At 44.4% G+C, this 27,437-nt stretch overlaps 1 protein-coding gene across 2 annotated transcripts in view; it reads left to right on the top strand.

Annotated features, from left to right (window-relative positions):
- Positions 1-27,437, top strand: part of LOC110536403 (metal transporter CNNM4) — a 71,284-nt gene that overhangs the window by 12,264 nt on the left and 31,583 nt on the right. The window lies entirely within an intron of this gene.

Genomic DNA, 27,437 nt, shown 5'->3' with positions numbered 1-27,437 from the left:
TTCTCCTCTTTTTAATAGAGGCCATCAAAACACTGTTAGCCTATGAATCAACCAGCTATGAGGAGCAGCAGAGCCCTGAGTACCAGGCCATTAGGACCTGATGGAGGGACAACAGAGCCCTGAGTACCAGGCCATTAGGACCTGATGGGGGGGTCAACAGAGCCCTGAGTACCAGGCCATTAGGACCTGATGGAGGGACAACAGAGCCCTGAGTAGGCCAAAAGGACCTGGCAGTTGGCAAGTTTTGTACACTACTAGTGACCATCAGAGGCATCACAGCGCAGTTTTGGAGACACATTCACGTGCTAGTCGAAACTCAGAGAGAGAGAGTAACAGCCAGCGCTCTTAGCTAACAGCCAACGCAGAAAGGAGGAGTGAATTGCCCAACACTGACCTGTGACCAGTCTTATCAGTATGAGAGTTGGGCAACCTCAGACAGTTATAAAGGTGTGTGTACGTCCAAGTGTCCAACACTGAGCAGCCAGATGGACATCACCTGAAGTAGAATGGAAATGGCTCAGAACCTGATCTAAGGTCAGCTTTTTGCTTCCCCCTATAAAGAACTACAGATAGGTAACTTCCTCGATCTGTGCTAAAAAGCAACTTCCAGTCTTCCACTAGAGTGTCAGCCAGTAGGAGTGCCTGAATCTAACCCTTGTGAGTTGAGGGGGAGGGGTTCCCTGCACAGGTGAGGCGTGTTGGGGACACAGGTCAGAGGGCCATGAGTAAATATGAGACAATGGGGCAACCAATTCAATTTTCAATAAATGATAGCAAGCTGTCCAGGCAGCAAAGCAGCCCCAAACCACCATACTTTACAGTTGGGATGAGGTTTTGTTGTTGGTGTGCTGTGCCTTTTTTTCTCCACACATAGTGTTGTGTGTTCTTTCCAAACAACTCAACTGTAGTTTCATCTGTCCACAGAATATATTGTCAGTAGCGCTGGCTCTAGCGCTGGCCACCTTGGCTAGCGTACACTGCGCCCAGCCCGCCACAGGAGTCGCTGGTGCGCGATGAGACAAGGACACCCCTACCGACCAAGCCCTCCCTAACCCGGTCGCAGCCGGTTACGACAGAGCCTGGGCGCGAACCCAGGACTCTGATGGCACAGCTGGCGCTGCAGTACAGCGCCCTTAACCACTGCGCCACCCGGGAGGCCCCAGCAATGTTTTTTTTGACAGCAGTGGCTTCTTCCGTGGTGTCCTCCCATGAAAACCATTCTTGTTTCGTGTTTTACTTATCCTAGGCTCGTCAACAGAGATGTTAGCATGTTCCAGAGATTTCTGTACGTCTTCAGCTGACACTAGGATTCTTCTTAACCTCATTGAGCATTTTGCGCTGTGCTCTTGCAGTCATCTTTGCAGGACGGTCACTCCTAGGGAGAGTAGCAACAGTGCTGAACTTTCTCCATTTATAGACTATGTCTTACCGTGGACTGATGAACATCAAGGCTTTTAGAGAGACTTTTGTAACCCTTTCAGCTTAATGCAAGTCAACTATTCTTAATCTTAGGTCTTCTGAGATCTATTTTGTTCGAGGCATGGTTCACATTAGGCAATGCTTCTTGTGAATAGCAAACTCAAATTCTGTGAGTTTTTTTTATAGGGAAAGGCAACTTTCACCAACGTCTCATTGATTGGACTCCTGACTCCAATTAGCTTTTGGAGAAGTCATTAGCCTAGGGGTTCACATACTTTTTCCAACCTACACTGTGAATGTTTAATTGATGTATTCAATATAGACAAGAAAAATACAATACTTTGTGTGTTATTAGTTTAAGCACACTGTTTGTTGTGACTTCGATGAACATCAGATCAGATTTGATGACCAATTTATGCAAAAATCCAGGTAATTCCAAATGGTTCACATACTTTTTCATGCCACTAAATATATATATTTATATACACACACACACAATACCGGTCAAAAGTTTTAGAACACCTACTCCTTCAAGGGTTTTTCTTTATTGTTTACTATTTTCTACATTGTAGAATAATAGTGAAGACATCAAATCTATGAAATAAACGTATGGAATCATGTAGTAAACAAAAATATGTTCAACAAATCAAAATATTTTTTATATATTGAGATTATTCAAATAGCCAGCACCCTTTGCCTTGATGACAGCTTTGCACACTCTTGGCATTCTCTCATCCAGCTTCCCCTGGAATGCTTTTCCAACAGTCTTGAAGGAGTTCCCACATATGCTGAGCACTTTTGGGCTGCTTTTCCTTCACTCTGCGGTCTAACTCATCCCAAACCATCTCAGTTTGGTTGAGGTCGGGGGATTGTGGAGGCCAGGTCATCTGATGTAGCACTCCATCATTCTCCTTCTTGTTAAAATAGCCCTTACACAGCCTGGAGGTGTGTTGGGTCGTTGTCCTGTTGAAAAACAAATGAAAGTCCCACTAAGCTCAAACCAGATGGGATGGCGTTTAGCTGCAGAATGCTGTGGTAGCCATGCTGGTGAAGTGTGCCTTGAATTCTACATAAATCACTGACGGTGTCACCAGCAAAGCACCCCCACACCATAACACCTCCTCCTCCATGCTTTATGGGGGGAAATACACACGTGGAGATCATCCGTTCACACACACTGCATCTCAAAAAGACACAACTTTATATTAAAAATAACAAATAATTAAGGAGAAACAATAAAATAACAGTAGCCAGGCTAAATACAGGGGGTACCGGTACAGAGTCAATGTGCGGGGGCACCGGTTAGTCAAGGTAATTGAAGTAACATGTTCATGTAGGTAAAGTTATTAAAGTGACAATAAAAGATAACAAACAGAGTAGCAGCAATGTAAAAGAGTGGGGGTCAATGTAAATAGTCTGGGTAGCCATTTGATTAGCTGTTCAGGAGTCTTATGGCTTAGGGGTAGAAGCTGTTGAGAAGCCTTTATGGACCAAGACTTGCGCCCCGGTATCGCTTGCCGTGCGGTAGCAGGGAGAACCGTCTATGACTGGGGTGGCTGTAGTATTTGGCAATTCTTTTGGGCCTTCCTCTGACACCACCTGGTATAGAGGTCCTGGATGGCAGGAAGCTACTACCCTCGGAAGTGCCTTGCGGTCGGAGGCCGAGGAATTGCCATACCAGGCAGTGATGCAACTGGTCAGGATGCTCTCTGTTGCCAAATCTTTTCAGTCTATTCAGGGGGAATTGGCGTTGTTGTGCCCTCTTCACGACTGTCTTGGTGTGTTTGGACCATGTTAGTTTGTTGGGGATGTGGACGCCAAGGAACTTGAAGCTCTCAACCTGCTTCACTTCAGCCCTGTTGATGAGAATGGGGGTGTGCTCGATCCTCCTTTTTCTGTAGTCCATAATCATCTAATTTGTAATAATTCACATTGAGGGAGAGGTTGTTATCCTGGCACCACACTGCCAGTTTTCTGACCTCCTCCCTATAGGCCGTCTCATCGTTGTCGGTGATCACTCGTGCTTGGCCATGGGTGAACAGGGAGTACAGGAAGGGACTGAGCTATAGGTTGACAATCGGAAATTGGTATTTTTGGGCGCCGATTTAAAAAAAAAAAATATATATATTTGTATTCCTTTATTTAAATCATCCCCCAGCATCGATTATATGCAACGCAGGACACGCTAGATAAACTAGTAATATCATCAACCATGTGTAGTTATAACTACTGATTATGATTGATTTTTTTTTTTTTTATAAAGACAAGTTTAATGCTAGCTAGCAACTTACCTTGGCTTCTACTGCATTCACGTAACAGGCAGCCTCCTTGTGGAGTGCAACGAGAGGCAGGTGGTTATAGCGTTGGACTAGTTAACTGTAAAGCTGCAAGATTGAATCCTCCGAGCTGACAAGGTGAGAATCTGTCGTTCTGCCACTGAACAAGGCAGTTAACCCACTAGGCCGTCATTGAAAAATAATAATGTGTTCTTAACGGACTTCCCTAGTTAACAAAAGCGCATTTGCGAAAAAAGCACAATTGTTGGACAACTGTACCTAACCATAAACACCAATGCCTTTCTTAAAATATATTGACAGAAGTATGTATATATAAAACCTGCATATTTAGCTAAAAGAAATCCAGGTTAGCAGGCAATATTAACCAGGTGAAATTGTGTCACTTCTCTTGCGTTCATTGCACGCAGAGTCCGGGTATATGCAGCAGTTTGGGCACCCTGGCTCATTGCAAACTATTTTGCCTGAATTTTACGTAATTATGACATAACATTGAAAGTTGTGCAATGTAACAGGAATATTTAGACTTATGGACCGTTAGATAAAATACCAAACGGTTCCGTATTTCATTCAAATAATAAACATTTTGTTTTCAAAATGATAGTTTCCGGTTTCGACCATATTAATGACCAAAGGCTCGTATTTCTGTGTGTTATTATGTTATAATTAAGTCTATGATTTGATAGAGCGGTCTGACTGAGCGATGGCAGGCAGCATCAGGCTTGTAAGCATTCATTCAAACAGCACTTTCGTGCGTTTTGCCAGCAGCTCTTCGCAAGCACAACACGTTAGCTTTCTTACATGGCACATATTGCACTTTTACTTTCTTCTCCAACACTTTGTTTTTGTATTATTTAAACCAAATTGAACATGTTTCATTATTTATTTGAGGCTAAATTTATTTTTATGTATGTATTATATTAAGTTACAATAAGTGTTCATTCAGTATTGTTGTAATTGTCATTATTACAAATAAATAAATAAAAATTGGTATCGGCGTTGAAAAAAATCATAATCGGTCGACCTCTAGACTGAGCACGCCCCCCTTAGGGGGCCCCCATGTTGAGGATCAGCGTGGCAGATGTGTTGCTACCTACCCTCACCACCTGGGTGTGGCCCGTCAGGAAGTCCATGATCCGATTACAGAGGGAGGTGTTTAGTCCCAGGGTCATTAGCTTAGTGATGAGCTTTGAGGGCAATATGGTGTTGAACACTGAGCTTTAGTTAATGAATAGCATTCTCACGTAGGTATTCCTTTTGTCCAGGTGGGAAAGGGTAGTGTTTAAAGGGTAGTGTTGAGTTGAGATCCACAGGTTGCGTCATCTGTGGATCTGTTGGGGCGGTATGCAAGTTGGAGTGGGTCTAGGGTTTCTGGGATAATGGTGTTGATGTGAGCCATGACCAGCCTTTCAAAGCACTTCATGGCTACAGACGTGAGTGTTACAGGTTGGTAGTCATGTAGGCAGGTTACCTTGATGTTCTTGGGCACAGACGTGAGTGTTACAGGTTGGTAGTCATGTAGGCAGGTTACCTTGATGTTCTTGGGCACAGACGTGAGTGTTACAGGTTGGTAGTCATGTAGGCAGGTTACCTTGATGTTCTTGGGCACAGACGTGAGTGTTACAGGTTGGTAGTCATGTAGGCAGGTTACCTTGATGTTCTTGGGCACAGACGTGAGTGTTACAGGTTGGTAGTCATGTAGGCAGGTTACCTTGATGTTCTTGGGCACAGACGTGAGTGTTACAGGTTGGTAGTCATGTAGGCAGGTTACCTTGATGTTCTTGGGCACAGACGTGAGTGTTACAGGTTGGTAGTCATGTAGGCAGGTTACCTTGATGTTCTTGGGCACAGACGTGAGTGTTACAGGTTGGTAGTCATGTAGGCAGGTTACCTTGATGTTCTTGGGCACAGACGTGAGTGTTACAGGTTGGTAGTCATGTAGGCAGGTTACCTTGATGTTCTTGGGCACAGACGTGAGTGTTACAGGTTGGTAGTCATGTAGGCAGGTTACCTTGGTGTTCTTGGGCACAGACGTGAGTGTTACAGGTTGGTAGTCATGTAGGCAGGTTACCTTGATGTTCTTGGGCACAGACGTGAGTGTTACAGGTTGGTAGTCATGTAGGCAGGTTACCTTGATGTTCTTGGGCACAGACGTGAGTGTTACAGGTTGGTAGTCATGTAGGCAGGTTACCTTGATGTTCTTGGGCACAGACGTGAGTGTTACAGGTTGGTAGTCATGTAGGCAGGTTACCTTGGTGTTCTTGGGCACAGACGTGAGTGTTACAGGTTGGTAGTCATGTAGGCAGGTTACCTTGATGTTCTTGGGCACAGACGTGAGTGTTACAGGTTGGTAGTCATGTAGGCAGGTTACCTTGATGTTCTTGGGCACAGACGTGAGTGTTACAGGTTGGTAGTCATGTAGGCAGGTTACCTTGATGTTCTTGGGCACAGACGTGAGTGTTACAGGTTGGTAGTCATGTAGGCAGGTTACCTTGATGTTCTTGGGCACAGACGTGAGTGTTACAGGTTGGTAGTCATGTAGGCAGGTTACCTTGATGTTCTTGGGCACAGACGTGAGTGTTACAGGTTGGTAGTCATGTAGGCAGGTTACCTTGGTGTTCTTGGGCACAGACGTGAGTGTTACAGGTTGGTAGTCATGTAGGCAGGTTACCTTGATGTTCTTGGGCACAGACGTGAGTGTTACAGGTTGGTAGTCATGTAGGCAGGTTACCTTGATGTTCTTGGGCACAGACGTGAGTGTTACAGGTTGGTAGTCATGTAGGCAGGTTACCTTGATGTTCTTGGGCACAGACGTGAGTGTTACAGGTTGGTAGTCATGTAGGCAGGTTACCTTGATGTTCTTGGGCACAGACGTGAGTGTTACAGGTTGGTAGTCATGTAGGCAGGTTACCTTGATGTTCTTGGGCACAGACGTGAGTGTTACAGGTTGGTAGTCATGTAGGCAGGTTACCTTGATGTTCTTGGGCACAGACGTGAGTGTTACAGGTTGGTAGTCATGTAGGCAGGTTACCTTGATGTTCTTGGGCACAGACGTGAGTGTTACAGGTTGGTAGTCATGTAGGCAGGTTACCTTGATGTTCTTGGGCACAGACGTGAGTGTTACAGGTTGGTAGTCATGTAGGCAGGTTACCTTGATGTTCTTGGGCACAGACGTGAGTGTTACAGGTTGGTAGTCATGTAGGCAGGTTACCTTGATGTTCTTGGGCACAGACGTGAGTGTTACAGGTTGGTAGTCATGTAGGCAGGTTACCTTGATGTTCTTGGGCACAGACGTGAGTGTTACAGGTTGGTAGTCATGTAGGCAGGTTACCTTGATGTTCTTGGGCACAGACGTGAGTGTTACAGGTTGGTAGTCATGTAGGCAGGTTACCTTGATGTTCTTGGGCACAGACGTGAGTGTTACAGGTTGGTAGTCATGTAGGCAGGTTACCTTGATGTTCTTGGGCACAGACGTGAGTGTTACAGGTTGGTAGTCATGTAGGCAGGTTACCTTGATGTTCTTGGGCACAGACGTGAGTGTTACAGGTTGGTAGTCATGTAGGCAGGTTACCTTGATGTTCTTGGGCACAGACGTGAGTGTTACAGGTTGGTAGTCATGTAGGCAGGTTACCTTGATGTTCTTGGGCACAGACGTGAACATCGTCAACGGCGTCATGCGCTTCAGATTAGAAAGCAAGTTAATTTTTTTTTTGCGTCTATGCGAAGCAATGCTGGTAAAGTGAAGATAAATTCACAGAAAATAGACTGTTGTGCGTTGTTATGTCTGGAATTGTGACGTGTGTAGTTAAAAAGTACCTATTTAGTGTTTATTTTAGCTTCCAGTGCGATTGATACATATTTCAAAACAATAACTTTATGCCTACCTTTTTTGATTTTGAGTACAGGGATGTAGCCTAGGCAGGCAACAGTTGGGAAACTCTGTCAAATGAACACCTGCGGGTAGATTTTGGCATTGGTAGTTAAATGTCTATTTCACCAGACATGTTGGTGGGTGGTCAGGGCTTCACAGTGGGAGCATTTCACTAGCATTTGTGATAAAAAAAAATTGTCAAGTATGATCACATTTATAGTAAAATAAATGCTGCAGTAGCTGATCTGAGTGAAATATACATTTTTAGAAGCGCTGCTAACAGGCATAAAAGTTGGTCTAATTTATTTGAAACGAAAGTCTACTGAAATGAGACGTTGTCCTTGTGTTTCTTGGCTATTTTCCTTGTTTTGTTCACAAGCTGTGTTGTTTTTCACTGTTTTGAGTTTCAACTGTTAGAGAAGAGAAGGCTGCTACTGGTCAGACTGAATCTCACAGGCACAAACATGACTAGTCACATTACCACAGGAATCTTCTGCCCTTAAAGGGGCAGGTAAAACATTTTTTGCCAGTGATAATTTGTTTAAAAGACTCGTATCACAAAAATGTAATTAAACAATACACCACATTACTTACTGGTAATACATTTATTGTTAAAGAAACATTACAAAGCATGCTTATCCATTTTGTATTTTGTTGGTGTAAATCCTCACTGTCTGCCCCTCTCCCTTTTCTCTCCTTTCCTCAGTCTGCCCTCTCCTTCACTGTCTGCCCCTCTCCTTTCCTCAGTCCGCCCCCCACCTCCCCTTCCCTCTCTTTCACTGTCTGCCCCTCTCCCTTTCCTCTCCTTTCCTCAGTCTGCCCTCTCCTTCACTGTCTGCCCCTCCCCCTTCCCTCTCCTTCACTGTCTGCCCCTCCCCCTTCCCTCTCATTCACTGTCTGCCCCTCTCCTTTCCTCAGTCTGCCCCCCACCTCCCCTTCCCTCTCTTTCACTGTCTGCCCCTCTCCCTTTCCTCTCCTTTCCTCAGTCTGCCCTCTCCTTCACTGTCTGCCCCTCCCCCTTCCCTCTCCTTCACTGTCTGCCCCTCCCCCTTCCCTCTCCTTCACTGTCTGCCCCTCCCCCTTTCCTCTCCTTCACTCAGTCCGCCCCTCTCCCTTTCCTCTCCTTTCCTCAATCTGCCCTCTCCTTCACTCAGTCCGCCCCCCACCTCTCCTTCCCTCTCCTTCACTCAGTCCGCCCCCCACCTCCCCTTCCCTCTCCTTCACTGTCTGCCCCTCCCCCTTCCCGCTCTTTCACTGCCTGCAAGGGGCTTTATTGGCATGGGAAACAAGTGAAATTGATAAACAAAAGTTATCCCCCTCTTCTCTTATCTTAAATGGTTGCCCCATTGTCTCATATTTACTCATGGCCCTCTGACCCGTGTCCCCAACACGCCCCACCTGTGCAGGGAACCCCTCCCCCTCAACTCACAAGGGTTAGATTCAGGCACTCCTACTGGCTGACACTCTAGTGGAAGACTGGAAGTTGCTTTTTAGCACAGATCGAGGAAGTTACCTATCTGTAGTTCTTTATATTGGGAAGCAAAAAGCTGACCTTAGATCAGGTTCTGAGCCATTTCCATCCTACTTCAGGTGAACAGGTGATGTCCAGCTGGCTGCTGAGTGTTGGACACTTGGACGTACACACACCTTTTATAACTGTCTGAGGTTGCCCAACTCTCATACTGATAAGACTGGTCACAGGTCAGTGTTGGGCAATTCACTCCTCCTTTCTGCGTTGGCTGTTAGCTAAGAGCACTGGCTGTTAGCTAAGAGCGCTGGCTGTTACTCTCTCTCTCTTTCTCTCAGAGTTTCGACTAGCACGTGAACGCATCTCCAAAACTGCGCTGTGATGCCTCTGATGGTCACTAGTAGTGTACCAAACTTGCTAACTGCCAGGTCCTTTTGGCCTGGTACTCAGGGCTCTGTTGTCCCTCCATCAGGTCCTTTTGGCCTGGTACTCAGGGCTCTGTTGTCCCTCCATCAGGTCCTAATGGCCTGGTACTCAGGGCTCTGTTGTCCCTCCATCAGGTCCTTTTGGCCTGGTACTCAGGGCTCTGTTGACCCCCCCCATCAGGTCCTAATGGCCTGGTACTCAGGGCTCTGTTGACCCCCCCATCAGGTCCTTATGGCCTGGTACTCAGGGCTCTGTTGTCCCTCCATCAGGTCCTTTTGGCCTGGTACTCAGGGCTCTGTTGACCCCCCCATCAGGTCCTAATGGCCTGGTACTCAGGGCTCTGTTGTCCCTCCATCAGGTCCTTTTGGCCTGGTACTCAGGGCTCTGTTGTCCCTCCATCAGGTCCTTTTGGCCTGGTACTCAGGGCTCTGTTGACCCCCCCATCAGGTCCTAATGGCCTGGTACTCAGGGCTCTGTTGCCCCCCTCATCAGGTCCTAATGGCCTGGTACTCAGGGCTCTGTTGTCCCTCCATCAGGTCCTTTTGGCCTGGTACTCAGGGCTCTGTTGTCCCTCCATCAGGTCCTAATGGCCTGGTACTCAGGGCTCTGTTGTCCCTCCATCAGGTCCTAATGGCCTGGTACTCAGGGCTCTGTTGTCCCTCCATCAGGTCCTTTTGGCCTGGTACTCAGGGCTCTGTTGTCCCTCCATCAGGTCCTAATGGCCTGGTACTCAGGGCTCTGTTGCTCCTCATAGCTGGTTGATTCATAGGCTAACAGTGTTTTGATGGCCTCTATTCATAGGCTAACAGTGTTTTGATGGCCTCTATTAAAAAGAGGAGGATTTCTATAGGCTAGGCCTATTATATTTATTTCTCAACTCCTCAACTCCTCAACTTTCTCAACTCCTCAACTTTCTCAACTCCTTTTATAATATTAAGCACGTTGATTCTGTTTTCAACCGGAGATGCATGAAAATGAACCGCGGGAAAAGCGTCCCCCATTTGCTTTTCAAGTGCATACAAATCGGATGACAGGTCTTTCCCCCTCCCTACCCCTGTTCTGACAGGTGCATGATAAAGGCCCATTCTAAATCTAAATTCATTTCACATATTATTTAGTGTATGTAAAGACTAGATTAAATTGAGAATAGTCTGATAGGTGAGAATATATCTTGTGAATGATGCCCAGGGTGCGCAGTCTAAGGGAATAAACAGACGAATGCATCTTTTTTGCGACTTTTTCAAATCATACTAAAAATATTCAATGGTCAATTGTATTCTTCTCACTATAAAATAATGCCAATGGAATTCTCATCAAATATTGTCTGCTAAATTAACTACTGTAGCCCACAGCCATATACTACTGTACTGTAATGTACAAACTTGTGGAACACAGACGTCTATGATTGGTTCAGATTTGGTCTTGTCCAGACCAACCAAATGTGGTCTTGTTTGGGGGGAGGGTAGAGCTCATTAAATAATAGTTAGTGTGTAGAATAATAATCTAATATGCGAAGGAAGGATATTGTATGTTTCTACTTTTGTGTTCCTACTTAGACCCCCGTCACCATGAAGAGAATGACATTCATATTAGTGCTGTGTGGGGTGACTCATAGCCCGCAGTCCCCACGGTTATATCCGCGGCGTGGAAGGTTTTAGGGTCATGAAATACCGTGTGAATGAAGTGCGTGTGGGTGGCGTTGAAGTTGTGTGTGGTGGGCGTGTGTGTGTCTGTGTGGCAGGCGTGTGTGTGTGTGTCTGTCTATTTGGTGTGTGTGTGTGTGTGTCTGTGTCTGTGTCTGTGTCTGTGTCTGTGTCTGTCTGTCTGTCTGTCTGTCTGTGTGGCAGGCGTGTGTGTGTCTGTCTGTGTGGCAGGCGTGTGTGTGTCTGTCTGTGTGGCAGGCGTGTGTGTGTCTGTCTGTGTGGCAGCCGTGTGTGTGTCTGTCTGTGTGGCAGGTGTGTGTGTATCTGTCTATGTGGCAGGTGTGTGTGTGTCTGTCTATGTGGCAGGTGTGTGTGTGTCTGTCTGTGTGGCGGGCGTGTGTGTCTGTCTGTGTGGCTGGTGTGTGTTTGTGTGTGATGTGTTCTATTTTTAACAAGACAGACCCTCAGGTATTCTGCTGCTACTTGAATATCTCGTCCACACACACACACACACACACACACACACACACACACACACACACACACACACACACACACACACACACACACACACACAGACAACACGTGGCTAATCAGCAAACTCACTGACCTTGCCTGCAGTACTGTGGTTTTCTCTTTATACAGGTATATACCATTTTATTACTGGGAATAAAATAAATCGTTGACAGAAGTTAAATCAGTCAATGTAATCCTAATTCTCAATAATATTATGTACACTGAGTGGACAAAACATCTGGAACACCTGCTCTTTCCATGACAGACTGACCAGGTGAAAAATATGATCCCTTATTGATGTCACTTGTTAAATCCACTTCAATCAGTGTAGATGAAGGGGAGGAGACGGGTTAAAGAAGGGAGTTTTAAGCCTTGAGACAATTGAGACATGGATTGTGTGTGTGGGCCATTCAGAGGGTGAATGGGCAAGACAACAGATGTAAGTGCCTTTTGAACTGGGTTTGGTAGACAACTGTGGGAAGCTTTTCTGGTGGCAATGGGGGGGGTGGTGTTCTTAATATTATATTGTACACTGTATATTAAAACACTTTTAATTAGAGCAAGATCCATGAAGAGAAATACACCAACAGGCTCAAGATGGTAGACTGGTAGAAAGGTAGTTGACTGTGACCCCGGTCAACAGTCACATGGGGAGAACACACACACACACACACACACACACACACACACACACACACACACACACACACACACACAACTCCCCTAAAGCCTTCCTCGTCCTTCGGTTCAGCCGGCACCTAGCCGAACGATTGTGCTCGCATCCTCCCTTAAAACAGGTTTTCACTCAGGTCCCCCCCCCTCCCCATGCGTCGTGCACCACGTCTATCTCTATAGGCACAAGCACTGTTCATGACACAAACTGAGGTCCCCCCCCCTCCCCATGCGTCGTGCACCACGTCTATCTCTATAGGCACAAGCACTGTTCATGACACAAACTGAGGTCCCCCCCCCCCCCCCCCATGCGTCGAGCACCACAAACTGAGAACATGTCGTCATGGGGAGCAGAGAATATTTTGCACTTTTAATGCTCATTTACAACAAAATCTATGGGCTAAAAAACCCTAGCTTAAAAAAAACGTAAGTCACTTTGTCATTATGGGGTATTGTGTGTAGATTGGTGAGAGAAAACATCTATTTATTTAATCCATTTTGAATTTGGTCTGTATATTGTTCAGGCTTCCTACTGCTAAGTTTACACCTTCATTATTTCAGGTAATTGGATTTATTGTTTGCCAATAGTTTTTTGGTAGGGTGGGGGTATGCTGTCACCTATGGGCACTTATAGGCTATTCACAATATATCTCGATGTAATGTTTTCTCTAAGCTTTGTTGCACAATTTAAAGGCCAATACACTGCATTTAAAACAGTCAGCAATAACCTAATGAATTCAGGGCTTGTGAAATTATACCTAGACTAAATATAATCAAGTCTGTCTATGAAATTGCCATTTTTGTTACAAATTTAACCAGATCGATGCACACATCCACTAATAATGACTAACTTGAATCAGGCATTGTAGAAAATGAACACCGCTCTCATAAACAATCTCTCACAAGCCCCACATTCTAGTGAGTAGCCAGCTAATCATTATTTTTCAAGTGTCGCGAAACGTGGATCTATTTGTGTGCTAACAAAGTAGAACAGTTGAACCGTTCTGAACACCCCATCCTGTCCGTCTCCAACTGTTTGAGCCTGTTCACTTTAGATGTTGAAATCAAGCGGCCTACCAAGATGAGAAGATTCTTATTTTTTAGAATGAGAACGAGTTGCCATTTCCTGAAAAAATGCATATCCTTATGCTCGTTGCACACGAATCAAACACAGACTAGTACATAACTGTCTGTGGCTAAAATGCTGCTAGCGGTACGTGGGACCGTAATGTCACGCACGACAGAAACTGAGCTTTCATTTTCCACATGTTCACTAACCAGGTTTCCATCCAACCTTTTGTATGTGAGTAAAGTACATGGCAAATTAAACATGTCACGACAGGCCTGATGGAAACAGAGTGAAGTACATGGCAAATTAAACATGTCACGACAAGCCTGATGGAAACACAGTAAAGTACATGGCAAATACAACATGTCACGACAGGCCTGATGGAAACAGAGTGAAGTACATGGCAAATAAAACATGTCACGACAGGCCTGATGGAAACACAGTAAAGTACATGGCAAATACAACATGTCACGACAGGCCTGATGGAAACACAGTAAAGTACATGGCAAATAAAACATGTCACGACAGGCCTGATGGAAACACAGTAAAGTACATGGCCAATAAAACATGTCACGACAGGCCTGATGGAAACACGACATTTGTTGATAAACTTTCCAAATGTTGATAAAACGAAATCGGCTAGACAAGGATCTTTTTAGTTGTTTAAATGAATTATGCGGGAAATGTCTGAACTCTCTTATGCGCAAATATTGATATAATACCCATCATGTTGAAGTACTGTGTACTCCTCCAACTACGACTCAGGAAACCATTCAGTTTATTAGACTGCAGATTAAATAATTGATGATGAACTTCTCAGGGCGGTGAAAGTGCACGGCGATGAGCTTGATGCTCCTTTCCAATAAATATCCAGGGTCTCATTCTGGTGACATGATCATCCATGTTTGGCTGCAGTTTGACAAATCAAAATTATCTCATTATTTTGTCCGTAATAATCTCATCATGTAGACTATAGGCCTACCTGAACTGTAGCTATGAGCTGTTAGCTAGAGGACACGTGCCAATACCACAGTGGGCACACTCTATTTAACTATTTACCACAGTGGGCACACTCTCTATTGAACTATTTACCACAGTGGGCACACTCTCTATTGAACTATTTACCACAGTGGGCACACTCTCTATTGAACTATTTACCACAGTGGGCACACTCTCTATTTAACTATTTACCACAGTGGGCACACTCTCTATTTAACTATTTACCACAGTGGGCACACTCTCTATTTAACTATTTACCACAGTGGGCACACACTCTCTATTCAACTATTTACCACAGTGGGCACACTCTCTATTTAACTATTTACCACAGTGGGCACTCTCTATTTAACTATTTACCACAGTGGGCACACTCTCTATTTAACTATTTACCACAGTGGGCACACTCTCTATTCAACTATTTACCACAGTGGGCACACTCTCTATTGAACTATTTACCACAGTGGGCACACTCTATATTGAACTATTTACCACAGTGGGCACACTCTCTATTGAACTATTTACCACAGTGGGCACTCTCTATTTAACTATTTACCACAGTGGGCACACTCTCTATTTAACTATTTACCACAGTGGGCACACTCTCTATTCAACTATTTACCACAGTGGGCACACTCTCTATTGAACTATTTACCACAGTGGGCACACTCTCTATTTAACTATTTACCACAGTGGGCACTCTCTATTTAACTATTTACCACAGTGGGCACACTCTCTATTTAACTATTTACCACAGTGGGCACACTCTCTATTTAACTATTTACCACAGTGGGCACACACTCTCTATTTAACTATTTACCACAGTGGGCACACACTCTCTATTTAACTATTTACCACAGTGGGCACACACTCTCTATTTAACTATTTACCACAGTGGGCACACTCTCTATTTAACTATTTACCACAGTGGGCACACTCTCTATTTAACTATTTACCACAGTGGGCACACTCTCTATTTAACTATTTACCACAGTGGGCACACTCTCTATTTAACTATTTACCACAGTGGGCACACACTCTCTATTCAACTATTTACCACAGTGGGCACACTCTCTATTTAACAAAACATTTTTTTGTGAGAAAACCATCAGTAGAGATAAAAATGTGATGGAAACCCATTTAACTTGTATTTTTGTATTGGGTATGTGGGAATTTAACCGCAAAAGGTATTTGATGTGCTCTACCTCATCACACACAGCATTTTATCTGCAACAAGTACATTTGATGGAAAATATCGGATGGAAAATGCGTATGGTTTTAATTTTGGACAAACACACAAATGAGTGTATCGGTCTGGACCTGTACAGGCCTTTGGTCTATACACTCTAAATAAAATGTAAAGTAGCCTATAAAGGAAGATAAAATATCTCACAGACAAATGTAACTACTCGCACCTTACACAACTCGCTGGCTCCACTAGGGCCCTCTCTCTCAGCCAGCTGGCTCCACTAGGGCCCTCTCTCTCAGCCAGCTGGCTCCACTAGGGCCCTCTCTTTTAAGTATAAATGTGAAGGGAAAATAAATCAACAGCTAGATAACAGCCTAGGTTCTATTTACTGTGGTGTTTGTTCTCCACTGGGACCCTTTTCTTATTGCAACAGGTCACACATTTTGCTGCAATTGATTGCACACTGCGGTATTTCAGATATGGGAGCTTGTCAACATTGCATTTGTTTTCAAATTCTTTTTGTGTCCTTCCTTGTAATCTGAGGGAAATATGTGTTTCTTATATGGTTGTACATTTGGCTGGAGGTTACGAAGTGCAGCTCAGATTCTACCTCATTTTGTGGGCGTGTGCACATAGGCAGACCTGGCTCTCAAGAGAAGACGGGCTATGGCGGCCTCTCTCAATAGCAAGGCTATGCTCACTGTCTGTACGTTTGTCAATGTTTTTCCTCTGTTTTCTATCCTTCAAAGTGGTCAGATAGTCTGCCACCGTCTACTGTCTGTTTAGGGCCAAATAGCATTTCAGTTTACTTTGAGATTTTGTCATGTTTCCGCAGTAGGTTATATAATTGTATTTTAATTTGCTTATAATTTGGTAGAGCCACATTGTTTGAGTTGTCCTGAGGCTTTGTTGGGTTGGTAGTGGTTTGTGAACTTAGAATCAGGACCAGTTGGACGAGGGCACTTTTCTCTATGCTCATCTCTTGGCATTACAGGGTTTTGTACAGGGAGGACTGGGTATGGCTTGTCTTTAGGTGGTTCTAGAATTTGATGGCTAGTTTTTATATATTTGTCATGGTTATTGGCCTATATATTAGTCATATAACCTATATACACTGCTCAAAAAAATAAAGGGAACACTAAAATAACACATCCTAGATCTGAATGAATGAAATATTCTTATTAAATACTTTTTTCTTTACATTGTTGAATGTGCTGACAACAAAATCACACAAATTATCAATGGCAATCAAATTTATCAACCCATGGAGGTCTGGATTTGGAGTCACACAAAATTAAAGTGGAAAACCACACTACAGGCTGATCCAACTTTGATGTAATGTCCTTAAAACAAGTCAAAATGAGACTCAGTAGTGTGTGTGGCCTCCACGTGCTTGTATGACCTCCCTACAAGCGTGGGCATGCTCCTGATGAGGTGGCGGATGGTCTCCTGAGGGATCCCCTCCCAGACCTGGACTAAAGCATCCGCCAACTCCTGGACAGTCTGTGGTGCAACGTGGCGTTGGTGGATGGAGCGAGACATGATGTCCCAGATGTGCTCAATTGGATTCAGGTCTGGGGAACGGGCGGGCCAGTCCATAGCATCAATGCCTTCCTCTTGCAGGAACTGCTGACACACTCCAGCCACATGAGGTCTAGCATTGTCTTGCATTAGGAGGAACCCAGGGCCAACCGCACCAGCATATGGTCTCACAAGGGGTCTGAGGATCTCATCTCGGTACCTAATGGCAGTCAGGCTACCGCTGGCGAGCACATGGAGGGCTGTGCGGCCCCTCAAAGAAATGCCACCCCACACCATGACTGACCCACCGCCAAACTGGTCATGCTGGAGGATATTGCAGGCAGCAGAACGTTCTCCACGGCGTCTCCAGACTCTGTCACGTCTGTCACATGTGCATTTCATCTGTGAAGAGCACAGGGCGCCAGTGGCGAATTTGCCAATCTTGGTGTTCTCTGGCAAATGCCAAACGTCCTGCATGGTGTTGGGCTGTAAGCACAACCCCCACCTGTGGATGTCGGGCCCTCATAACACCCTCATGGAGTCTGTTTTTGACCGTTTGAGCAGACACATGCACATTTGTGGCCTGCTGGAGGTCATTTTGCAGGGCTCTGGCATTGCTCCTCCTGTTCCTCCTTGCACAAAGGCGGAGGTAGCGGTCCTGCTGCTGGGTTGTTGCCCTCCTACGGCCTGCTCCACGTCTCCTGATGTACTGGCCTGTCTCCTGGTAGCGCCTCCATGCTCTGGACACTACGCTGACAGACACAGCAAACCTTCTTGCCACAGCTCGCATTGATGTGCCATCCTGGATGAGCTGCACTACCTGAGCCACTTGTGTGGGTTGTAGACTCCGTCTCATGCTACCACTAGAGTGAAAGCACCGCCAGGATTCAAAAGTGACCAAAACATCAGCCAGGAAGCATAAGAACTGAGATGTGGTCTGTGGTTATCACCTGCAGAACCACTCCTTTATTGGGGGTGTCTTGCTAATTGCTATAATTTCCACCTGTTGTCTATTCCATTGGCACAACAGCATGTGGAATTTATTGTCAATCAGTGTTGCTTCCTAAGTGGACAGTGTGATTTCACAGAAGTGTGATTGACTTGGAGTTACATTGTGTTTTTTAAGTGTTCCCTTTATTTTTTTGAGCAGTGTATTAGTCATGGTTATTGGCCTATATATTAGTCATGGTTATTGGCCTATATAGACTGCGCAAAAAAATAAAGGGAACACTTGCTTTTGTAGAATTCTGCATGCAGGATTTCAGTTGGATATTTGTCCCATTTAAAAATATATATATATTATTAGTAGGCGGACTCCACACTTCACTTCCATATAGGGCAATTAATTGGTTCAATTATAGATTGGAATATTTTGAGGCAGGTTCTATTTGGACTGTTAATTTTTATAGCGCAAAAAGCCCTTCTTGCTTTCTCTTTTAGTTCATTGACAGCCAAACATAAATTACTGGTGCAACTTATTTTAAGCCCAGATATAAATAGACTTTAGTGTGTTATGTCTTGTTCCTAACTGGGAGATTGTGTTTTAAGTCTTGGGATTTTGATCTGTTTTTGGAAAATAATGTTCTTTATCTTCTTGAAGTTTACTGTCAGGGACCATGTCTGACTGACTGAATATTTACATTATGTTGTAGACCCACTTTTGGGTGTGACAACAGAACTAGATAGTCTGCATACAGCAGGAATTTAACTTCCCTCTCTCTGTCTCTCCTTCTTTCTGTGTCTCCCTCTCTCTTTGTCTTTCTCCGGCTGACACTCTGTCTGTCTGTCTCTGACTTGCTCTCTCGCTCTCTGACTTGCTCTCTCGCTCTCTGACTTGCTCTCTCGCTCTCTGACTTGCTCTCTCGCTCTCTGACTTGCTCTCTCGCTCTCTGACTTGCTCTCTCGCTCTCTGACTTGCTCTCTCGCTCTCTGACTTGCTCTCTCGCTCTCTGACTTGCTCTCTGACTTGCTCTCTCGCTCTCTGACTTGCTCTCTGACTTGCTCTCTCGCTCTCTGACTTGCTCTCTAACTTGCTCGCCCGCTCTCTGACTCGCTCGTCAGAGAGCCAGTCATGTTTTAGAAATATAATGAAGGATAATTAACATTAACTTCTAAAGGCTTGATTCTGTCTACGTACTCAAGGCTTGTTTCATTCAGATCAATTGGTCACCTGACCGGAGAGTGAAGGACAGTGTCTGTTGCACATCACCCACCCTGAATCTAAGCGGAGGCGGTCAGCATTTTTTAAAAACTATTTAGGCCTACCCATAAACATAATTGTTTTATTTTAATTATTTTATGAAGCATGTCTTCCCTTGTTTCAAAGTAGCCTAGCCAAAACACAGCCATATAAATGTCGAGGTAATTATTTCTTTTAGACTTAATATGACATTGAAACCAGCATTTTTCCCATGTTCTATTGGTTTTCAAATCAACGTTATTTTATTGTCCAGCAGGCAAAGGCATAATTCTGGTCATTATAGTAACCCTAGTTACTGTAGCCCTAGTTACTGTAACCCTAGTTACTGTATCCCTAGTTACTGTAACCCTAGCCCTAGTTACTGTAACCCCAGTTAGTGTAACCCTAGCCCTAGTTACTGTAGCCCTAGTTACTGTAGCCCTAGTTACTGTAACCCTAGTTACTGTAGCCCTAGTTACTGTAACCCTAGCCCTAGTTACTGTAACCCTAGCCCTAGTTACTGTAGCCCTAGTTACTGTAACCCTAGCCCTAGTTACTGTAACCCCAGTTACTGTAACCCTAGCCCTAGTTACTGTAACCCTAGCCCTAGTTACTGTAGCCCTAGTTACTGTGACCTTGGTTACTGTAACCCTTGTTGCTGCATCTTTAGATCTCCCCTTACTTCATTTCTAAGGTATTTTCATCTCTAACATGAAACCACTGTTGCATGTGGTGCGCTTTTCAGAAGTGTGTTTTCCTGCTAATTTAATTTAGCAACATTCGCAGTAGCCTACAGGCACATTGTTGAACTTTATAATATGAAGAAATCAAATGTTAACGACATTTTAAGCTCATCTGTTGCATCAGCCTCATTGCTTTACTTATTTAATGTGTTATGTTTGTAGTGGTTGTATGAATTTCAGATCTGCCGTCCCAGAGTCGGTTTTGAAACGTACTCGTTTTTTTGCGTCCCAGGGATGATGGGATGCCCTTCATTTTGAGCTCTGGAGGGAATTATTTTACAAAGACATAAAAAGTATTTGGTTGTAATTGTAGTGTTGGGTGGCCAACCATCCTACAGGGGAGCCTTAAAGGGGCAGTGTTGTATTTCGAGACAAACTTGAACAGGTAGAGTGTAGCCTACATTTTAGTCTGAATCTTTCTGGTGAAAAAGATGGTCGAGCATTTTATTTTGTAAATTGGTTCCTTGCATCTTACAAAGTAAAACAAAAAAACAGTCCTTGTCCAAAGGACAAGTGGCAGAAAAAGGTCAATGTGAATGGGAGGTTTGGGACTCGCTTCCTTTTAGGTGATTGTAGAATTTACAGGCTCTTTCTGCGTTTTGATAATTAGCGGGTGTTGGCCTAATTCTGCTCTGCATGCATTATTTGGTGTTTTACGTTGAACACTGAGAATGCATGCAGGATTCTGCAAAAATAAAGTCTCAGTTTGGTGTTTATCCCATTTTGTGAATTCTTGGTTGGTGAGCGGACCCCAGACCTCACAACCATAAAGGGCAATGTGTTCTATAACTGATTCAAGTATTTTTTGCCACATCCTAATTGGTATGTTGCATTTTATGTTCCTTTTGATGGCATAGAATGCCCTTCTTGCCTTCTCTCTCAGATCGTTCACAGCTTTGCGGAAGTTACCTGTGGCGCTGATGTTTAGGCCGAAGTATGTATCGTTTTTTTGTGTGCTCTAGGTCAACGGTGTCTAGATGGAAATTGGGGTCCTGGCGACTGGACCTTATTATTTTGGTCTTACTGAGATTTACTGTCAGGGCCCAGGTCTGACAGAATCTGTGCAGAAGATCTAGGTGCTGCTGTAGGCCCTCCTTGGTTGGGGACAAAAGCACCAGATCATCAGCAAACAATAGACTCTGTCTGACTCTCTGTCTCTCACTGTCTCTCACTGTCTCTCTCTGTCTCTCTGTCTTTATATCACTTCCTGTCTTGTCCCCAGAGGAGTGCTGACAGAGCAGTCTCAGTCCACTCACATCCTCAGTGTGTGTGAGTGTCAACACTTTAGATTGGTAATGTAATGATATCATTCGGGGAGTCGAGAAGCCGCAGAAAAATTATTTGTCGTCTCTTGCACTTCCTCAGTTGTGATTTTAGTCTGCTTCAAGTAGAAGAGAAGGAACATAATTGTAGCTAGGCTTACCCTAGATATTCTTCCAGAACTGTAATGAAGTCTTTGAGAGGATTTCAGAGTCAGACAACTAGGTTGTGACCAGGACCTGTCGGTAGGCTGTTGGCGCTGGAAAAGCAGGTTGGAACAGTTGAACTGACCCCCAACCTAGATGGGGCGTAGGCAGGCAAGTCTCCTATCAACATAACACTACAGGAGTAGCCTAACCTAACGTTCATACTGACCCAAGCCTCCCAGGCAGATGACTACAGAAATGTGTGTGTGTGTGTGTGTGGGTGAGCGTGCATTTGTGTATGTGCACTAGTGTGTTTGTGTGTGTGGTTTTGTGAGAGATGGAGGAAGTGCGTGCGGTGTAGCCTATGTCTGTCTTTGTATTCTGTGTTTGTGTTTGTTTCCATGCTAAGTCACGTATTCCCAGGTCCTTTGTCAGTGATGACACTGGTAAACAGTCATTATCTATTTGAGAGAAGTTTCAAGATGGCTGATGAGGTAATGATGATGATGTGTATTAGATGTTGTGTGGGAAATACTCTCCTGGTTTTGCAGGGCCTAAAATGTACATTTTGGTCCTCCAGCCACCGTGGCAGATAGATTTAAAAATCTACCAGCCACTCAGATTTTTTTACCAGCTAAAATTACACCAACAAAACACAAAAAAATTATGAGCATGTTTTGAAATGTTTCTTAAACAATACATGTATTCCCAGTAAGAAGTAATGTGGTATATTGTTTAACTTAATTTCATTTTTTGTGACCTGAGTCTTTTAACCAAAATATCACATATGAGATAAAATGTTCCCCTGCCCTTTAAAGGGTTGACGGTTACCTTGGTAACGCGACTCAAGACGTGTTTGTGCCTGTGAGATTGGAGTCTGACAAGTAGCAGTGTTGTCTTCTCTTCCCTAGCAGTTGAAACTCAAACTGTGAAAAACGAACTAGCTTGTGAACAACACAAGGTAAATAGCCAAGAAACACAAGGAAAACGTCTCACTTAAGTTGACTTTCGTTTCAAGTGAATTAGACCAACTTTTATGCCTATAAGCAGCGCTTCTGAAAATTAATCTTTTAACTCAGCTCTTCACGTGCGCACAGCTCCCAGCCAGGCAGTGTTGCAGCACGAGGTGGAATAGGCTATATAGGATTCATAGTTAATTTACCAGCTGTTCATTTACTGTGAAACAAAACGGCAGAAATACTTTGAAACCAGCTACTGCAGCATTTATTTTACTGTAAATGTGAGCATACTATTTTTATTCACAAATGTGAGTGAAATGCTCACACTGTGAAGCCCTGACCACCGCCAACGTGTCTGGTGAAATAGACATTTAACCCGCAGGTGGCAGGTGTTAATTTTAATCCCAACTCCTCACCAATCACTCGTGACTTTGGCTGACTGACTGACTGACTGGCTGACTATTGTGCCCCACATTTTTTAATATACGTTTTGGGAATATGGGCATACTTTATGATAATTCCATAACTATAGGCTAGCCTATGTCATAAACAGTCATGTCAGGTGATGTCAGTTCTGACTTGTCAGTCAAGGCACAAACTGTTTACTGTAGCTCAACCAATAACTGCTGTCCTACTGTTAGCCAGCTGTCCTACTGTTAGCCAGCAGCTAGTCAGCTGTCCTACTGTTAGCCAGCAGCTAGCCAGCTGTCCCACTGTTAGCCAGCTGTCCCACTGTTAGCCAGCTGTCCCACTGTTAGCCAGCTGTCCCACTGTTAGCCAGCTGTCCTACTGTTGGCCTGTTAGCTCAGCCAGATAACAGTTTGTGTCATGACTGTTTTTAAGACTATTGTCCATAAACTGACATCAGTTGTCATTATTGATTTTTATCTGATGTCACTGGTATGACAGTTATGTATGTTGTACCCACAGCAACTATTAAAACCTTCCCCAATCAGAAACTGTATATTGATGTAAGCATTCGTGCAAAACTGAAAGCGCGAACCACAGCTTTTAATCAGGGCAAGGCGACCGGAAACATGACCCTAATACAAACAGTGTAGCTATTCCCTCCTCAAGGCAATCAAACAAGCGAAGCGTCAGTATAGAGACAAAGTAGAGTCGCAATTCAACAGCTCAGACACAAGAGGTATGTGGCAGGGTCTACAGTCAATCACGGATTACAAAAAGAAAACCAGCCCCGTCGTGGACCCCGATGTCTTGCTCCCAGACAAACTAAACAACTCGCTTTGCTCGCTTTGAGGACAATACAGTGCCACTGACACGGCCCGCTACCAAAACCTGCAGGCTCTCCTTCACTGCAGCCAACGTGAGTAAAGCATTTAAACGTGTTAACCCTCGCAAGGCTGCAGGTCCAGACAGTATCCCCAGCCTACGTCCTCAGAGCATGCGCAGACCAGCTGGCTGGTGTGTTTACGGACATATTCAATCAATGCTTATCCCAGTCTGCTGTCCCCACATGCTTCAAGAGGGCCACCATTTTTCCTGTTCCCAAGAAAGCTAAGGTAACTGAGCTAAATGACTACCGCCCCGTAGCACTCACTTCCGTCATCATGAAGTGCTTTGAGAGACTAGTCAAGGATCATATCACCTCCACCTTACCTGACACCCTAGACCCACTCCAATTTGCTTACCGCCCCAATAGATCCACAGACGATGCAATCGCCATCACACTGCACACTGCCCTAACCCATATAGACAAGAGGAATACCTATGTAAGAATGCTGTTCATCAACTACAGCTCAGCATTTAACATCATAGTACCCTCCAAACTCGTCATTAAGCTCGAGACCCTGGGTCTCGACCCCGCCCTGTGCAACTGGGTCCTGGACTTCCGGACGGGCTGCCCCCAGGTGGTGAGGGTAGGAAACAACATCTCCACCTCACTGATCCTCAACACTGGGTGCGTTCTCAGCCCTCTCCTGTACTCCCTGTTCACCCACGACTGCATTGCCATGCACGCCTCCAACTCAATCATCAAGTTTGCAGACGACACTACAGTGGTAGGCTTGAATACCAACAACGACGAGACGGCCTACAGGGAGGAGGTGAGGGCCCTCGGAGTGTAATGTCAGGAAAATAACCTCACACTCAATGTCAACAAAACAAAGGAGATGATCGTGGACTTCAGGAAACAGCAGAGGGAGCACCCCCCCTACCCACATCGACAGGACAGTAGTGGAGAAGGTGGAAAGTTTCAAGTTCCTCGGCGTACACATCACAGACAAACTGAATTGGTCCACCCACACAGACAGCGTTGTGAAGAAGGCGCAGCAGCGCCTCTTCAACCTAAGGAGGCTGAAGAAATTAGGCTTGTCACCGAAAACACTCACAAACTTTTACAGATGCACAGTCGAGAGCATCCTGTCGGGCTGTATGACCGCCTGGTACGGCAACTGCTCCGCCCACAAACGTAAGGCTCTCCAGAGGGTAGTGAGGTCTGCACAACGCATCACCGGGAGCAAACTACCTGCCCTCCCGGACACCCTCCAGGTCACGGACACCTCAAGAACAACAACCACCTGAGCCACTGCCTGTTCACTCCGCTATCATCCAGAAGGTGAGGTCAGTACAGGTGCATCAAAGCAGGGACCGAGAGACTGAAAAACAGCTTCTATCTCAAGGCCATCAGACTGTTAAACAGCCACCACTAACATTGAGTGGCTGCTGCCAACATACTGACTCTAGCCACTTTAATAATAAAAAATTGGACGTAATAAATGTATCACTAGTCACTTTAAACAATGCCACTTTATATAATGTTTACATACCCTACATTACTCATCTCATATGTATATACTGTACTCTATACCATCTACTGCATCTTGCCTATGCCGTTCGGCCATCTCTCATCCATATATATTTTTATGTACAGATTCTTATTCATTCCTTTACACTTGTGTGTATAAGGTAGTTGTTGTGAAATTGTTAGATTACTTGTTAGATATTACTGCACGGTCGGAACTAGAAGCACAAGCATTTCGCGACACTCACATTAACATCTGCTAACCATGTGTATGTGACCATTAACATCTGCTAACCATGTGTATGTGACCATTAACATCTGCTAACCACGTGTATGTGACCATTAACATCTGCTAATCGTGTGTATGTGACCATTAACATCTGCTAACCATGTGTATGTGACCATTAACATCTGCTAACCACGTGTATGTGACCATTAACATCTGCTAACCACGTGTATGTGACCATTAACATCTGCTAACCACGTGTATGTGACCATTAACATCTGCTAGCCATGTGTATGTGACCATTAACATCTGCTAACCATGTGTATGTGACCATTAACATCTGCTAACCATGTGTATGTGACCATTAACATCTGCTAGCCATGTGTATGTGACCATTAACATCTGCTAACCATGTGTATGTGACCATTAACATCTGCTAACCATGTGTATGTGACCATTAACATCTGCTAACCATGTGTATGTGACCAATAACATCTGCTAACCATGTGTATGTGACCATTAACATCTGCTAACCATGTGTGTGACCATTAACATCTGCTAACCATGTGTATGTGACCATTAACATCTGCTAACCATGTGTATGTGACCATTAACATCTGCTAACCATGTGTATGTGACCATTAACATCTGCTAACCATGTGTATGTGACCATTAACATCTGCTAACCATGTGTATGTGACCAATAACATCTGCTAACCATGTGTATGTGACCAATAACATCTGCTAACCATGTGTATGTGACCAATAACATCTGCTAACCATGTGTATGTGACCATTAACATCTGCTAACCATGTGTATGTGACCATTAACATCTGCTAACCATGTGTATGTGACCATTAACATCTGCTAACCATGTGTATGTGACCAATAACATCTGCTAACCATGTGTATGTGACCATTAACATCTGCTAACCATGTGTATGTGACCATTAACATCTGCTAACCATGTGTATGTGACCAATAACATCTGCTAACCATGTGTATGTGACCATTAACATCTGCTAACCATGTGTATGTGACCATTAACATCTGCTAACCATGTGTATGTGACCATTAACATCTGCTAACCATGTGTATGTGACCAATAACATCTGCTAACCATGTGTATGTGACCAAAACAATTTGAAATATGTGTATTTTATTTTTGAAGTTAAGTCTTATGACACAGCTATGTGCGGGTTCATTTCCTCTTTAGCAGAATTAAGTGACAGAAATGTCTGTGCCTTCACGGTCACTGTCCTCCTCAAGTTCCTGTTCCATGTTCTCTTTCTCATTGCACCAGTTCCTGATTTCACTTGTTGTGTTCTTCTTTTCCACCCTCTCTGAATCAAATAATACCTTTTGACTCCATCGTTTTCAAGGGTTGTTTTCAAGGGTTGTTTTTCTGCTTGTCTGTTAGTCTATTTCTCTCGAACGAGGTGTTCTCAATCAGGTTAGAATAAAAGTAGAAGCCCTTTCCCGTAAACCTGCGCCACTTACTTAACAACACTGGTTGGCCAGATTGAGAAGTGGATATTGTGTGTCTTCAGAGGGCAGCCTAGTGGTTAAGAGCGTTGGGCCACTAATCAAAAGGTTGCTGATTTCAAATCCTCGCGCCCACGAGGTGACGAATCTGTCGGTGCCCTTGAGCAAGGCACTTAATTGCTCCTGTGAATTGCTCTAGATATGACTGACCGAATGTACATCTACGATCTCTGCATTCACTTTTCCGCTGCCTCAAGCCGTTTGTGTGTCATTACTGTGTTCGTGTCCACAGCAGCCATGGGTACATCCCTGCAGTCTCATGAGTAATACTGTACAGTATGTTTCCAGTTTTAGCCAACTATGCACTAGTCTAGTCCCTCTGGTTCTGATGGGGCACTAGTAACTATCTGTTCCACTGGTAAATGTGTCACGGTGAAGAGTATCATTGCCCGAACGTCTGTGTCTGTGTGTGTGTGTGTGTCTGTGTGTGCATGTATGTTTGTTCGCCGTTGTCTGCGTTAGGGTGTGTCTGTGTTTGTTGTACAGTAACGGATTGTCTGTGGCTAAAGTCCAGCTACAGACAGTTTGTT

The sequence above is a fragment of the Oncorhynchus mykiss genome, chromosome 11, assembly GCF_013265735.2.
Source record: "Oncorhynchus mykiss isolate Arlee chromosome 11, USDA_OmykA_1.1, whole genome shotgun sequence".
Lineage (NCBI taxonomy): Eukaryota > Metazoa > Chordata > Actinopteri > Salmoniformes > Salmonidae > Oncorhynchus > Oncorhynchus mykiss.
This window is presented reverse-complemented; position numbering and strand designations above follow the sequence as displayed.